This window comes from Suncus etruscus, chromosome 7 (assembly GCF_024139225.1).
Source record: "Suncus etruscus isolate mSunEtr1 chromosome 7, mSunEtr1.pri.cur, whole genome shotgun sequence".
Lineage (NCBI taxonomy): Eukaryota > Metazoa > Chordata > Mammalia > Eulipotyphla > Soricidae > Suncus > Suncus etruscus.
The window spans coordinates 48,057,597-48,072,352 of record NC_064854.1 but is presented as its reverse complement, the minus strand read 5'-3'; the positions used below and the strand labels follow the sequence as shown (position 1 = coordinate 48,072,352).

The 14,756-nt window shown below is 38.4% G+C and overlaps 1 non-coding gene across 1 annotated transcript; it reads right to left on the bottom strand.

Annotated features, from left to right (window-relative positions):
- Positions 1 to 9,234: 9,234 nt before the first annotated feature.
- On the bottom strand, positions 9,235 to 9,367 carry LOC126014798 (small nucleolar RNA SNORA51). Its single transcript, XR_007497790.1, has one exon. It is a non-coding gene; the product is annotated as a small nucleolar RNA SNORA51 (small nucleolar RNA).
- Positions 9,368 to 14,756: the final 5,389 nt, after the last annotated feature.

Here is a 14,756-nt window from a genome sequence, read left to right as displayed (position 1 = left end):
CAACTACAATCATGTGTGTAATCAAGGTGCTTAAATAAAGATATTAAAAAAGGTAGAGTGACCCAGGTGAGGGGAAGGAGATGGTTTGAAGTGAATGGAACTGCAGGTGGAAATAAAACCATAATAAGAAAACCTGAATAATTATATTCAAACTTTTAAAAAAGAATGTACCTGCCTCTTTAGTTTGATATTTTTATTGACTTAGTAAAAATCAATGAAGGAACCCAAAATATTATAGTTTTTAATTTAGGACCCTAATTCAACAGTAGACACACAAGCATATGCAAACATATACACTGTTGGACATTTTTTCCCGGTGGTTTGAAATATCTAATAAAAAGTGTTGAACACTTATCTTGCACTTCGCAGACTCCAGTTTGATCTCTATCACCACAGAATACAGAGAATACGGATCACTGAGCACAGAGCCAAGAGTAAACCAAACATGAGCCTAATCCCAATCCCCACAAGAAAAAAAAAATGCCCCCAAAAGCAAACAACAAAAATTCAGTGAATTTCTTTCTGTTTCCAATTTAGATTAAACTTAATAATCTTTGTTTGAGGAAGAAATTTTAAATTCCTGATTCCAATTAACATTTGCTCCCGATATCAATAAAAGCAGTTTTATTTGTTTGATGGCTATTTTTTTTCAATATTTTTACTCTCCTTGAGAACAAAGTTGCTCTTGATCAAGTCCAATAAGTACAGAACCTAGTATAGAGCATTTATGCATTAATATTTGTCAGATAAGTAAGTAGGGATTTTCAAAAATAGAAAAATATCTAGTAACCAATAACTGGCATAGAATTTTTATTGTTTTAATTTTTAAAAACTACTTTATTTCAACAGGGTGGTTTACAAGGTTGTTAGTAATACAATTTTTTTCACAGATACAAAGCTGTTCATATGAGTCTCACTCATATAGTGTACACCAGTGCACATTTCCCACCATGTCCTGCTTAACCTCTTCCTTATTTGCCTCCAGGCCAGGCATCTTGTTCTCCTTCTTTCTCTCCTCCACACCCCCATCTTTTTTCCTATTTTACACTGTGGTTTGCAATACTGTTATTAGTATTGCCATATAAATATTGTTATTAAAAAGGCTATCATGTATATCACTTTACCTCCTTTTAGCACCCAATTCTTGTCCAGAGAGATCATATTAAATTATTATAATGCGTGACCCGAGGTTCTAAACAGAAGGGATGTCATTTGTAAAGGATTCAATATTAGGCTTTTCTTTCTCAAGCCTAAGTTTCCATTAAAACTACCCTGAGATATCTGGCCATACCAGGTAGCCTATCTGGAAAGGACATGAGTGAGTGGCAGGAAGGTATCCTAGACAACAGCCAATCGTTTTAAAGATCCTCAGAAGCTAGAACCTTCTCATCCCCTCCCTATATAAACTGGTTTATGACCTTGGGAGAGGGGTCACCCCTGCTGGAGGTGGCCCTGGCTAGCCAGTTTGGTGATTGTGACTGACAGAATAAAGTCTTGCTTTGCTTTATTTCAATTATGTGGTCTCTTCCTTCAACTCTGGACTCTTATATTGTCATAAGTTCTCTTCTCTAATTCTATTCTTCAGCTATTTGTGGCAAACTTCCTACCATGGACTGGTCCTCCTGGTCCTCATTTCTATTATTTCTAGATATTTTTACAATACTATTTTTTATATTCCACAAATGAGTGCAATCATTCTATTTATAACACCCTCTCCCGCTGACTCATTTTACTCAGCATCATGCTCTTCATATCATCTATGTATAAGCAAGTTTTATGACTTCATTTTAGTAATAGCTGTATAGTATTAGATTATATAGATATACCACAATTTTTTTTTGGTTTTTGGGCCACACTTGTTTGATGCTCAGGGGTTACTCCTGGCTGTGTGCTCAGAAATTGCCCCTGGATTGGGGGGACCATATGGGACGCCGGGGGAATCTAACCGTGGTCCGTCCTACACTAGCACTTGCAAGGCAGACACCTTACCTCTAGCACCATCTTCCTGGCCCCATATACCACAATTTTTTATCCACTCTTTTATTCTCAAGCACTTGTGTCATATCCAGATTCTGGTTATGGTGAATAGTGCTGTGATGAATTTAGGAATGCAGAGGGCTTTTCTGCATTGTGTTTTTGGGCTCCTAGGTTACGTTACAAGAGTGGTGTTAATGGATCAAATGGAAGCTCAATTTTTTTAGTTTTTAAAGTCTGTCCATATTGTTTCCAAAAAGGCTGGACCAGTACATTCACACCAGCAGTAAATGAGAATCTCTTTCTCCAAACATCCATGGTAACTGGTTGTTCTCTGTGATGTGCGCCAATCTCTGTGTTGTGAGATGTTATCTAATTGCTGCTTTGATTAGTATCTCCCTGATGATTAAAGATGTGGAACATTTTTATGTGACTTTTGGCCATCTGCACTTCATCTTTGAGGAAATTTCAGTTCATTTCTTTTTACTATTTTCGGATGAGGTTAGATTTTTGTTGTTGTTGCTAAGCTCTTTCAGTGCCTTATATATTGTCACTTCATCTTAGACTAAATGCTAATTTTACCTGATGGTCAGACTGCCCTCATCTGGAAGGGGTTCTATGGAAGGTAACAAAAGAGTTGCCTCAGGGGTGTAAGGAGGACATTCAGCAAGGAGGCTCAGCAGAAGTAGGCAGCATGGAGAGATGGCAGATTCAGGATTAAATTCAGGGCAGCTTAAGGGGCTGTTTAAAAGGTTAGTATAGAAGCCACATATGGTGATTAAGACCTTTTATTAATAAAGCTTCACGTCTCCTGAAACTTCATGACTGCTGTGGATCATTTTCTCACCACTACCCTGAACCTTCCTTCAGACCCACTAGCTGGAAGGGATTGCAGGTGCCCGGGCTAGCCGAGAAAGGCCTCACCATCCATCTACCACCATCCAGGAATCTATAATTAATATGTAATTCTACAATATATGTTAGATATTAACCCCTTATCAGATGTATATTATGAGAATAATTTCTCTTAGTCTATGAAAAATTCTTTGATCCTAATCACCTTTCCCTTTGAGGTACAGAAGCTTCTTAGTTTAATGCAACCCCCTTATTTGTCTTTGTTTCCACTTATATTACCATTGGTGCTTCATCCTTGAAGATGCACTTAGCATCAATGTTATAGAGTGTTTTGCCTACATTTTCCTCTATGTATCTTATGGTTTCACGTATGATATTAAGGTCTTTAATCTATTTTTATTTGACTATAGTGCGCAGTGTTCAAGAGACATATGAGTTTACTTTTTTTGCATGTAGGTTTTCCAACACTTCTTGTTGAAGAGGATTTTCTTTTACATCTTGTATTTCTTGTCCCTTTATCAAAGCTTAATTGATCAATATCTGGAGGTTAATCTTGGATATTCTAATCTATAAAATTGACCTGAATGTCTGTCTTTATTCCAATACCATGCTGTTTCAATAACTACTGCTTTTAGTACAGTTTGAAGTTGGGGAAAGTGATGCCTCCCATCTTCTTTTTCTTTTTCTTTCTCTCTCTCTCTCTTTCTTTCTTTCTCTCTCTCTCTCTCTCTCTTTCTTTCTTTCTTTCTTTCTTTCTTTCTTTCTTTCTTTCTTTCTTTCTTTCTTTCTTTCTTTCTTTCTTTCTTTCTTTCTTTCTTTCTTTCTTTCTTTCTTTCTTTTTCTGTCAGTTTTGTATGAAGTTTTATCATTTCTACACTTATATCCTCTTGAATTGGCTGTTTCATAGTTTCTTTGAGTTCCTGGGACATCAATATTTCTTCTCTAAATTTCTTATTGGAGGGTCTCTGTAAGTGCCTGATACTATTTGGCTCTTCAGAACTACCATCTCATGCACTAAGTGTGGTGGGGTTCTGTTTTGCTTTCCCATTGTGACCTTTGCACTGTGTGTGAGTGTGTGTGTGTGTGTGTGTGTGTGTGAATGTGTATGTGGTGGACAACTCTATGTCTGTCTAATCTGTTTGTCAGATAGGCATAGATATTATCATAGATATTATGCCTGTATTATCTGATATCTATATTATATAGTGTCTATTATATATAACTCCTCTTTTACCCTCCACTGCCTATCACCTTACAAATACTCTTCTATCATCTCACACTCTCAACCCTGGTACATTATGTCTCCCTATATAACCTTCTTTACCCTCAGTTCTTAACTCTGCAGGAACCGGAATCTTTTCTCTGCTCCAGCAAGCTGTCAGTCAGCCCCAACGTGAAAGGACAGCATCCCAGCCCACCCTATCTCAGACCAGAAAGAAGCTGTAGCTATTGCTCCTACTGACTCATCCTATGCGGGCCCTTTTCTCCCACCTCCCTCACTGTGGACTATTGCTTGCTACTGGATTCAGCCCTGGAGAAACCCTCAGCTCAAAGACATTACCTGGTCTCTGACTTCTGTGAACCATTTCTTAGACTCCACAAGACCATGGCATGGGATGAAATTGCTTTGAATTTTATCCCTCCCCCCTCCAGACTATCTCAAAAAACTTCAAGAGAATATCTATATTTCCTTTGCATATTTCTGTAGAGCATTTTCTTAATAGTTATAATTCTTAGTGTATATTTCCATATGTAGAGGTAGCTTCCCCATCCTCTTTTGGATCTGCTTAGTAGAAAATTCTACTAAGTCTCTCGGGATCTGAGTTCAGGTTAGAACCAGTTTATATTGTTTAGCTTGATATTTTTACCCCTATATGCACCAGTAGTATCATGTGGCATTGGGTTGTTGTTGTTGTTGTGTTTTGCATAGGCACATTAAAATGGGGAACTATTACATACAAAAAGTTCTTATCTAATACAGATAGAACTCATAAATTCTATAGTGCAGGAGCACCTTTCACCCTGAACATTTATCAGAGGAACTCGACTTGGGCCTCAGTTGATCAGTCCCTGATCTTCCACCCTATGACCTCCCACCTCTGGCTCCTGACCCAGACCAACTGACTCCTGATGACCACCATCTCTGCTGCCCCCAAGTCCCCACAACCCACACAGTTGGGGACCAGGAGAAGCAGGATGGACTCCGTGTGCAGTGGCAGATGCTCCTGGAGTATTTGCTGCCCTTCAGCCTGGCTGGAACTTTCTTCTTCAGGGGTGTATGCTAGTGGACACTGGGCCTATTTTCCAACGTGGCCTGGTTCAGCATCTTCATAGTGATGCTTCTAGCTCTTTGTATCACATGGGAGCTGCTGACGCTCTTGCTGCTGGGCCTAGTATACAGCCCGACAGTGGCCAACAATGTTGTGACCCTGCTCTGCATCACTGGCATGCTGGTGGGCTCAGGGCTCATGAGGAACATGGCGGATATGCCAGCGCTCTTAACGGCCTTCACCTACATCACCTTCCAGAAGTAAAGCTGTGAGATCCTGCTGGTGAACAAGTTCTACAGCCACAACTTCACGTGTGGCAGCTCCAAAAATTTGACCCTGCCTGGAAAACTGGGCTTCATCCCTGCTGGAACATAGGCCCTATGTCCTCTTCCCAACCCCACTGTTCCCTGGCCCCCTACCCCAGGTCTCCCTGTCCCCCACCCCCATGGGTAAGGGTCCGTGTAAATAACATCAGTGACAAAAAAACAAAAGCTTGTTATTTTGATTGGATATCGACCATCCAACCCTGAATCTTGGCTCCCATCCTTAGAACTGGCAGTTTTCTGCACCAGCCTCAGGAATTAAACTCCCTTGGGAGGAGGCCAAATGCCGCTGTGGCACTGATTTATTTCAGGATAGGTTCATATGACACCCTAATAATGAGGTAGCAGCAACAGCTTGCTCTAAGGGCAGGTTTTCCTGCTTTGCCATCTAAATGGTGAGATGGAATAAGAAGATGCTTCATGACACCCTGGCTTTGACATAAGATATGTGCAAAATCAAAGATCTCTAATACAGAAACTTTACTGCAACAACTGTGATTGAGTAGATCTTTTACTGAGATCATGACGAAAGACCTTGGGGTTGGACAATTAGCCAGTAGTCAATCTTATGACAGGTTGCTTCATGGGTAGAGACACTCTGTTTTTTAGGCCAATGGTATTTACTTTCTAATTTCTCCAACAGTTGATGCACATATGCAAAATAAATAAATAAAAACAAAAATCCTTGCCACCCCTCTTTTAGAAATTTTATTTGTATATTCTAGATAAGGGTTTCCACATTTTTTATAGAACGTTGAGACATGAATTACTTTGTTTTACCTCATATTTCCCCATCTTTCTAAAAATTGAGAAAAGAAAAAAAAAAGGATGGGTCCCAGGGGCCAAGTTGTCAGGTGCATTGGTGGAAAAAAATAAGGTCAGAACTAAATACACAAACCAAAGTCAACTACAATAGAATCAAGAAACCCAAACTATAACATCTAAAATTAAAATGGACCTATCACACTGATAGGCTAGAGTGGAGCTATGGGATGCATGCTGAGAACTTTGGTAGAGGGAGGTCAACACTGGTGGAGGGAATGGCCCTAATTCACTGTCACTATATGCCTGAAATAAAACTATGAAGGACTTGTAATTCATAATGGTCTCATAAAAAATGAACAAATAAAAAATGGAATACCATTCATATTAAATTATTTCTATTTATAAGTTTTCTATTTTTTATATCTACCTCAATCTCAATTCTGTTTATCAAATGTTAACATTGGTAAATTCTAAATGTGGAGTTTGGGGTGATTTTTAAAAAATTTTATTAAAAACTAATTAGCATACATTATTCTGATCAAAGTAATTAAGTATAACTTTTTAAAAAATCACAGCTAGTATAACAGCACAATAGATAAAGCCTTGCACCTAGCCAACTTGGGTTTTATCCCTGGCATCCGGTAGATACCAGGAGTAATTCTGAGCAAAGAGCCAGGAGTTTTCGGAGCAATGCTGGGTGTGGCCTAAAAACAAACAAAACAAAAAAATAAAATGCATGATTGTCCAAATAAGAGAAAAACTTGAGGTGAAAAACTGCTCAAAAGGAGAAAAAGGAAACAAGTTTTTCTGATGTCCAGATTGCCAGTAGATATCCCAAAAAGATTAATTATAGCCATTATGTCAGTTAATTTATTTACCTAGTATTTGGGATAAAAATGGATGGGGCAGGTAATGTAGTAATCATACTTTGTTTCCTGTAGTAGGCTATAATTAGAAAGGAATATTACCTCTTACTAATGGGGTGAATCCTGACTATTGGTACAAGCTGTTCTGAACTCATTTCCCAGTATCAGTGATTAGTTAAGCATGATTATTTAATATAATTCTGGCAAAGTTACTATAAAACAAAGATTTCTGATAGGGATCTTACCTGTAAGGTTTCATTTTTCAAAGCAAACAATGGAACTTCTAGTTTATCTAGTCTACTTGTTATATAATGGTGGAAATGCTTGAAGATACTGTAAGTCAATTTAACATCCAGAAATAAGAATACTGAGGTGCTGCGGACTGTTTTATCCTGATGAGATAAAAAGTTCCTGAGTTCATTTTCCCACTGGAAGTCAAGCGGGAGCACGAAGAGGCGAATATGAAATATGAATTATGAAATATGAAATGAACGAGACCACACAGAATGCATGGGGACTTGCGTCTAGAAAGACGAAGACAAATTTATTTTTTGAGCTGGGTAGCTTTTAAGGTTGAGGTTTGGAATGCAGGGTGTAATTTTTGACATCAAAGAAAGTGGGAAACAATGAAAGACCATGGATAAAATTTGCACATTAAAGAACCAATACTGAAGTTAAAAAGAAGTTTTGTTTTGGGTTAGCTTTGTTTTGAGTAAGCAGGAGAAACCAGGTAATTTTCAGGGAAGTGGGAAGAGAGAGAAATGTTTTAGAGTTTTGGGGAAAAACTGAAAATTGTTTTACTATGAGCTAAGTTTTTGGAAAAACCTGATTTTGGCGCCAAAGTAGCAGAGATCACAGGGAGCTTGGTCAGTGGAGACTTTTGGCGGGATTTGTACTGTCCTCCTTTGTTAGAAAGAATTTCTAAGACCTGATTTTTAATAAAAGTTAAAAATAAAGAGAGAGATAGTTACAGCCACTTTAGAATTATGGCCAAACACTCCACGCAAAGGGTCAACTGATTTTGACTGCTCTAAGTGGGCCTTTTTGGCAAATAATTCTCTTTCAGGAGTGCAACACTTTTTTGATGTGTGCCCTTCCTGAGTGGGGCGCAACACTGAGGGCTATTGTCTTATTGCTGTGAATTGGAGAAGGGAAATAAAGATTTCTAACCACTTATACCTGTTGCCAATTAGTCCTAGAGAGGTTCAACCTATATTCTTGTTGCATGAGATAATAAATGCTGTATGGCTTTACGTTAGTTTATTTTTGGTTTGCTTGGTGTCTTTTAAATTTTATTTTTGGTGAGAGAATGCAGATAAAGTTAGTTCTGGGAAGCACAACTACAATTCCATTAGTCCGGCAGAAAAATCAGACAGTAATATTCTGCTCCCTATCATAAAAGCCTGTGTTAGAAAAAAAGTATGTGCTGCCTTTATGAGTTCCATTCTAAATCATGTCTAGATGATCTTTATTGATCATCTATTCTGTCATAGATTTTATTAATCCACATAGTATGCATAGACTTGCAGATAACAGATTCAAATAAAATAAACCCTGAAATACAAATATTTCAAGGGCTTCCAAGTGACAGAGCAAGAATTTGAATTCAAATAAATTTTCAATTTTTTGAGAAGCTAGAGATTTAATCCACAACCTCAACTCTGCCATGTATGTGCTCTATCAATGATCCACATGTCTGGATCCACAAGGAGCTTTCAATATTTGATACCGATTCATAATAGCCCCATAATTGTAAAGCATATACACAAATAACTTTTTACTAATAACAAAGGAGCTGAATGAAAAAATGCACAAGTGTGGGATTTATCGGATTGTGGGATTAAATGAATCTCATCCCGCTCAGTATATGCCTTGTTACTCATTGGTTGAAGACATCTTTGAATGTAGTACCTTGGATTGGTGTTTAGATCACCTAATCCCACCTCCGGGTGTAGTATGTTTCATCCTAATAAATACTTAGGTTTTCCGAAAAAGCTTTCTTGTGTTTCCAGACTTCCCACAGAACATGCTGCTTTTTAAGGGTTGAAGGTTTACTTGTTAAAATTCCCAAATTTGTTTCTTTCTTTGTGTGTGTTTGTGTGTATTGTGTGTGTGTGTGTGTGTGTGTGCAAATTCCTAGACTGATGTTTGCTTCCAGACCCACATCTTTCTTTTTAATTTTTTTGTCCCCCAGTTCACAATACAGACCAGGCAAAGGGACTGTGTTGAGGTGTGTATGGGGTGCATTTACTGTACCTCCTCTTTCTATACTATCAGTGTAAAGAACACAGCCTGTGGTAAGAATTGGGAGGCCTTATCTTTTCTTTTCTTTTTTTTTTTTTTGATTATATATATATTCCTTCATCAGTGCAGCATTCCCATGACCAATATTTCAATATTCCCCAACCCACACTGGCTTGTACTCTAGACAGGCTTTCTACTTCCCTCATTCAGTCACATTTTGTTATGATAGTTCTCAGTGTCATTATTTCTGTGACTGCACTAAATGATCCCTATGGTGAGCTTCATGTCAGGAGCTGGACCCTCCAGTCCTCTATTTTGTCTCTGAGAATCATTACACAAATGTTTTTCATTTTTCTCAAAACCCATAGATGAGGGAGACCATTCTGTGTTTATCTCTCTCCCTCTGACTTATTTCACTCAGCATAATAGATTCCATGTACATCCATGTATAGGAAAATTTCATGACTTCATCTCTTCTGATGGCTGCATCTTTCCAGTGTCCTGGCTTTAGAATCTGGGAATTAATTCTATATAATGACACCTGAACAGAAATTCAGCCGATGATTGGTGAGATGTTAATTTTGTGGCTTCTTAAGTGGGTGTTAGCATTCTGGGTTTTTGAGTTTATTTCTGTTTGGATTAGAATTATGACTAAGATTGATTCTTAGGTGAAGGATCTTGGCTTTTCCTTATGTGAATGCTATCTTCTTTTCTCCAAAAGCCAACATGGAATATAAAGATATGACTATTGATATGATGATGACTTTGATATAGATTTTACTTGCTATGTTAGTTCATAAGATTCTTGATATAAAAACATGTGGGTGGAAAACTATGATATCACAAAAAATATTTGAAATGTTTACAAAATACTCTGACTTATCACAAAAATATGTCTTAAATGCTTTCAATTTTTTCTGAAAGACAGAGAAGATGAAATTTACAGATTTTTCAGTTACAACATGTGTTCAAGCTCCAAACCCTGAGGTTGGAGTTCCATTACCACCCACTGATGAAAAGCCGGAAGAGCCTTTAGTTATTTCACTAGATAATATGGCTTGTTGTCACCTACTAGGTTTGGAATAGAAGAACCTAAAAATATTTCACTGGAAAATTTTGATCTCATAAAAATTAATGTAATCCAATAAGATGAATCAGAGGGCAAATGTCTAAAGCTCATCACCCAAAACTCATGATCACAACTCTATAAAGAGTGTGAAACAGATTCTATTCCTCCCACATATGGTAGCTTTATAGAGAATGTGGTAAGGGAGTTTATTGGGCAAGAGACTGCCATTCAGTTGGGGAACTGCCTCTCTGGCAAATAGAGAAAGGGTTCAAAACCAAACTCAGGAGTTCAGGTCAGATGTTTTAAGTGTGGTAATATGGACCAATAAGAAAATAATGCAGATTACAATCCCTTTTTGTACTAGTTCAGGGATCTGCCCCCTTCGAGACCAGTACCAAATGAACCTGTCTTGGGAAACTAGGTAAGGGGGCATTTCCTGACCCCTCAAAATCAGGGAATCTTTTAATCAATAATTTCATCTTCCCAGTCTAGACCAAAAGAACCTTGCAGCTTTAATTTATAAAAGCCTGCCACTTCAGAAAGCTGTGGTTTAGCTATCCCCTATACAAAGGACTTAATCATACTTTAAGCTTATTGTCCTTATAAGATTATGTCTGGCATACAGGACCTCCAGGGACTCTAGGACTGATTTTAGAAAGAAGCAGTTTGATACTTGAAGGAATAGTAATTAACCTAGGGATTATATATTATGACCATGTAGGGGAAATAATAGTTCTATTCTCACTATCCACAGTATGAAATTTTAAGAAAGGTGAAAACAGGGGCCGGAGTGAAAAATAAGAGCATCAACAACAGAAAACTGACTTTGACAACCGTGACTGAGCAGAGCCTACCTTGGGACTAATAAGGAAAACCTTACCCTAGGCTGTAACCCAGAACACATAAACAACAACAACAACAAGATGTTTTATTGCAGAGGTCCAACTTGGACAACAGAGATTGAGCAGAACCTTTGGATCCATAATATCCTAGGCTTCGGCTTAGGGATTGAACGAAAACAGGGAGCGAACGAAAACAGGGAGCAACTGTTACAGAAGACTGAACACAACAGCGATGGATAAGAACCTCTAGAACCTAGAGACTCTATCCTAGACCCTGACCTATAACCTGCGCAAATGCCAAGATCTCTAGCTACTGTGGCTTAATTTTCTCACACATAACTGAGAGGAAACTTTCCTGGCATCACAAAAAAAGCCTTTGGGATGGGGTAATGAGTATATATGGAGCCAAGGGTTGATCCTATGATGGTATGCTTCAAGGATGGAGAAACCCTGAATCTCTTAGGCCACGGGAATTCCCTTTCTTCCCCAATGCTTACTGTGCCTATGCAAAAAAAAAAAAAAAAAAAAAAAACCAAAAACGTGGGGGGAACGCCAAACCCTACCACGCCAGCACCCATACTTTTTCTTGTTTTGTTTTAATTTGTTAGTTTTTGACTTTATTTTTCTTCTCTTTTTTTCTTCCACTTTTCTCTTTCTTTTTCACTCTTGTGGTTATTATTTAGAGATTTATTTTTATTTTTATTTGCCGGCTCCATTTTTTTCTTTTTTCTTCCATTTTTCTTTTCTTTTTTTCTCTCTCTTCTTTCTTTTTATGGTAGTTGTCACCAAATTTTTTCTCCCTTTTTTATCCTTTTTATCTCCAATGACGGTGGAATAGATGCTCAATCTATAACAAGCTGTAAAGTGGAGACCAGTTGCACTAGCATTCTGGGGGGTAGAGGAGGGAGATATGGGATGAATACTGGGAAGAGGGGCTGAGGGAGGACAGCACTGGTGATGGGAATGCCCCTCATTGATTGTCACAATGTACCATAAATGATGCAGTGAAAGATTTGTAATGCACTTTGGTCACAATAAAAATAAAAAAAAAGAAAGAAAACAGGGGCCAGAGAGATAGCATGGAGATAAGGCATTTGCCTTGCATGCAGAAGGACAGCGATTCAAATCCTGGCATCCCATATGGTCCCCCGAGCCTGCCAGGAGCAATTTCTGAGTGTAGAGCCAGAAGTAACCCCTGAGCGCTGCAGGTGTGACCCAAAAACCAAAAAAGAAAAGAAAAGAAAAGAAAAGAAAGAAAGAAAGAAAGAAAGAAAGAAAGAAAGAAAGAAAGAAAGAAAGAAAGAAAGAAAGAAAGAAAGAAAGGTGAAAACACCATAGCCCAAAATCAGAAGCACATCATAGAAGGCTTTGGAAGTCCTAATCCTAACCCTGAGGTTCCTGCTAATGAATTTATAGCTCTTAGTGCTAAGCTTAAAGAGAAAATTCAATATTAATTCTTAAAATTCAGGGCAGGAACTTTGAAGGAATGTTTGATTCTGGCACAAAAATGTCTGTTTCAAAGGACCAGAGAGATAGCATTTGTCTTGCATGCAGAAGGATGGTGGTGCAGGGTCCAGAAGCCCCCCAGGGGGGCCCGGCCAGCAGGAATTAGCTGGGGAAGCTTCTCAGACGACTGCACTCCTATTTTGCTGAGTGAAGGCACAACCACACCTGTAAGAAATCTGAGAGAGGTTAATAATAAAGACCCAAGGCAGCGTCTCACTGTTCAAGGGTACCTTTATTGGCTACAGTTCCTTCTTATATAGTGAAGGAGAAGGGGGCAGTACAAAGGTGATGTCAGTCATACCTTTGGCGCGAAGGCCCATACAAGGCAAGGATATATTTCAGGTTTCAAGGAACAAAGAAACTTAGGCATTCTCTAAATAAGGAAGTGGGCAGTGGGTCTAGGGGGGCTGGATGACCTTCAAGTTATGATGAACGTGCTGTTTCCATGGAAATTTCTAGTGACCTTCCAGCTGCATTCCTAATTGCTTAACTATCAGGAGGTGGTGCGAGATGTGCCTGCCTCAGTGATCTTGAACAGACAATGTAGCATACACTTATTGATAATAGCCTAGTTCACTCCGGAATGTGGTCTTAAGGAGTGAGGCCTAGTTTCTGATAACGGTACCAGGCAGCTTTTGCTCTCCTCCGGGCTAGAGCTAATTATATCTTGCAGCTGCATGCCTTTCTCTTTAGCTCAAAAAATTCACAGCAAGACTGCAAAATGGCTTTTAGGTGAAAAGCTGGGCTATGGCAGAAAGAACAGCAAAATGGCCTCAAACAAGTCAGTCCCCAACATGGTGGTTCAAATCCTGGCATCCCATATGGTTCCCCGAGCCTGCCAGGAGCAATTTCTGAGTGTAGAGCCAGGAGTAACATCTGAGCGCTGCCGTGTGTGACTCCAAAAATCACCAAAAAACCAAACCAAACCAAAACAAAAAATATCTGTTATTTCTTTAAGAGACTGGCCTTGAAATTGTACTCTACAAAAATTCATTACAGTTTAGGATAGGAGGGGTCTTGCCTCCAAATTAAGTTCACCAGAGCACTAGGTATTTGAAGTGCATAGGACTGGAAAATCAACAGGTAGTATTCATACCATACAAAGCTCCGTTTTTTTTTTTAACCTATGGGTACATGATTTGCATAAGCAATGGGGAGCAGAATATCACATCTCTCTCCAAAACACTTCTCAGTATGTTAATTCAGAGGTTTTGCCTTTTTAATTGGGACCACTGGGTTAAATAGCTCAGAATCCATTTTCATAGAATCGAAATCCAATGTTCCCATCTAGATTCACAGCAAAAAATTAGGGGCACTTAGAAACTTAGTCGACAAACAGTTGAGACTGCACATTGAAACCTCTTTTTCTAATTGGAATCTGCCAGTATTTAATATAAAGAAACCATCAGGTAGCTGGAGACTTTTAACTGATTTAAGGTCTGTAAATTCTCAGGTGATTTTGATGGGCAAGATGCAGAAATGCTTACCTTCACCAGTGGCCATTTCAAAAGACTGGCCTTTAATAATAACTGACTTAAAGGATTGTTTTTATAATATTTCTATACACCCAAAAGACAGAAATGCTTTGACTTTTCAGTTCCTTCTCTTATAACATTGAGTTCAATGGATGTTGTTTTTTTTTTTTTTTTTGCCTCAGTGCATGGTGGATTCACTAATTATGTGTCAATATTTTATTGATGCAGTATTTTGTCCCTCTCATACAAAGTTTCCCCAGGTATAATTGGTGCACTACAAGGATGACATTTTATTGTCAGATCTGACTAACAAAGAAGTGCAATGTGTTTATGAATTTATTGTTAGCTGCTTTCACAGTGCTGGGTTAACAATATCCACAGGAAAAATCTAGGCTTTGCCTCCCTTTCAATACTTGCTATTTGTACTGGAGCATACTTCAGGGCATCCACATAGTATTTCCACATATCAGAAAAATCTAAGGACTTTCAAAAACTTTTAGGTGATATAAATTGGATCTGTCCCTCCCTGGGAATTCCAAACGCAGAATTTAGTAATTTACTTAGTAC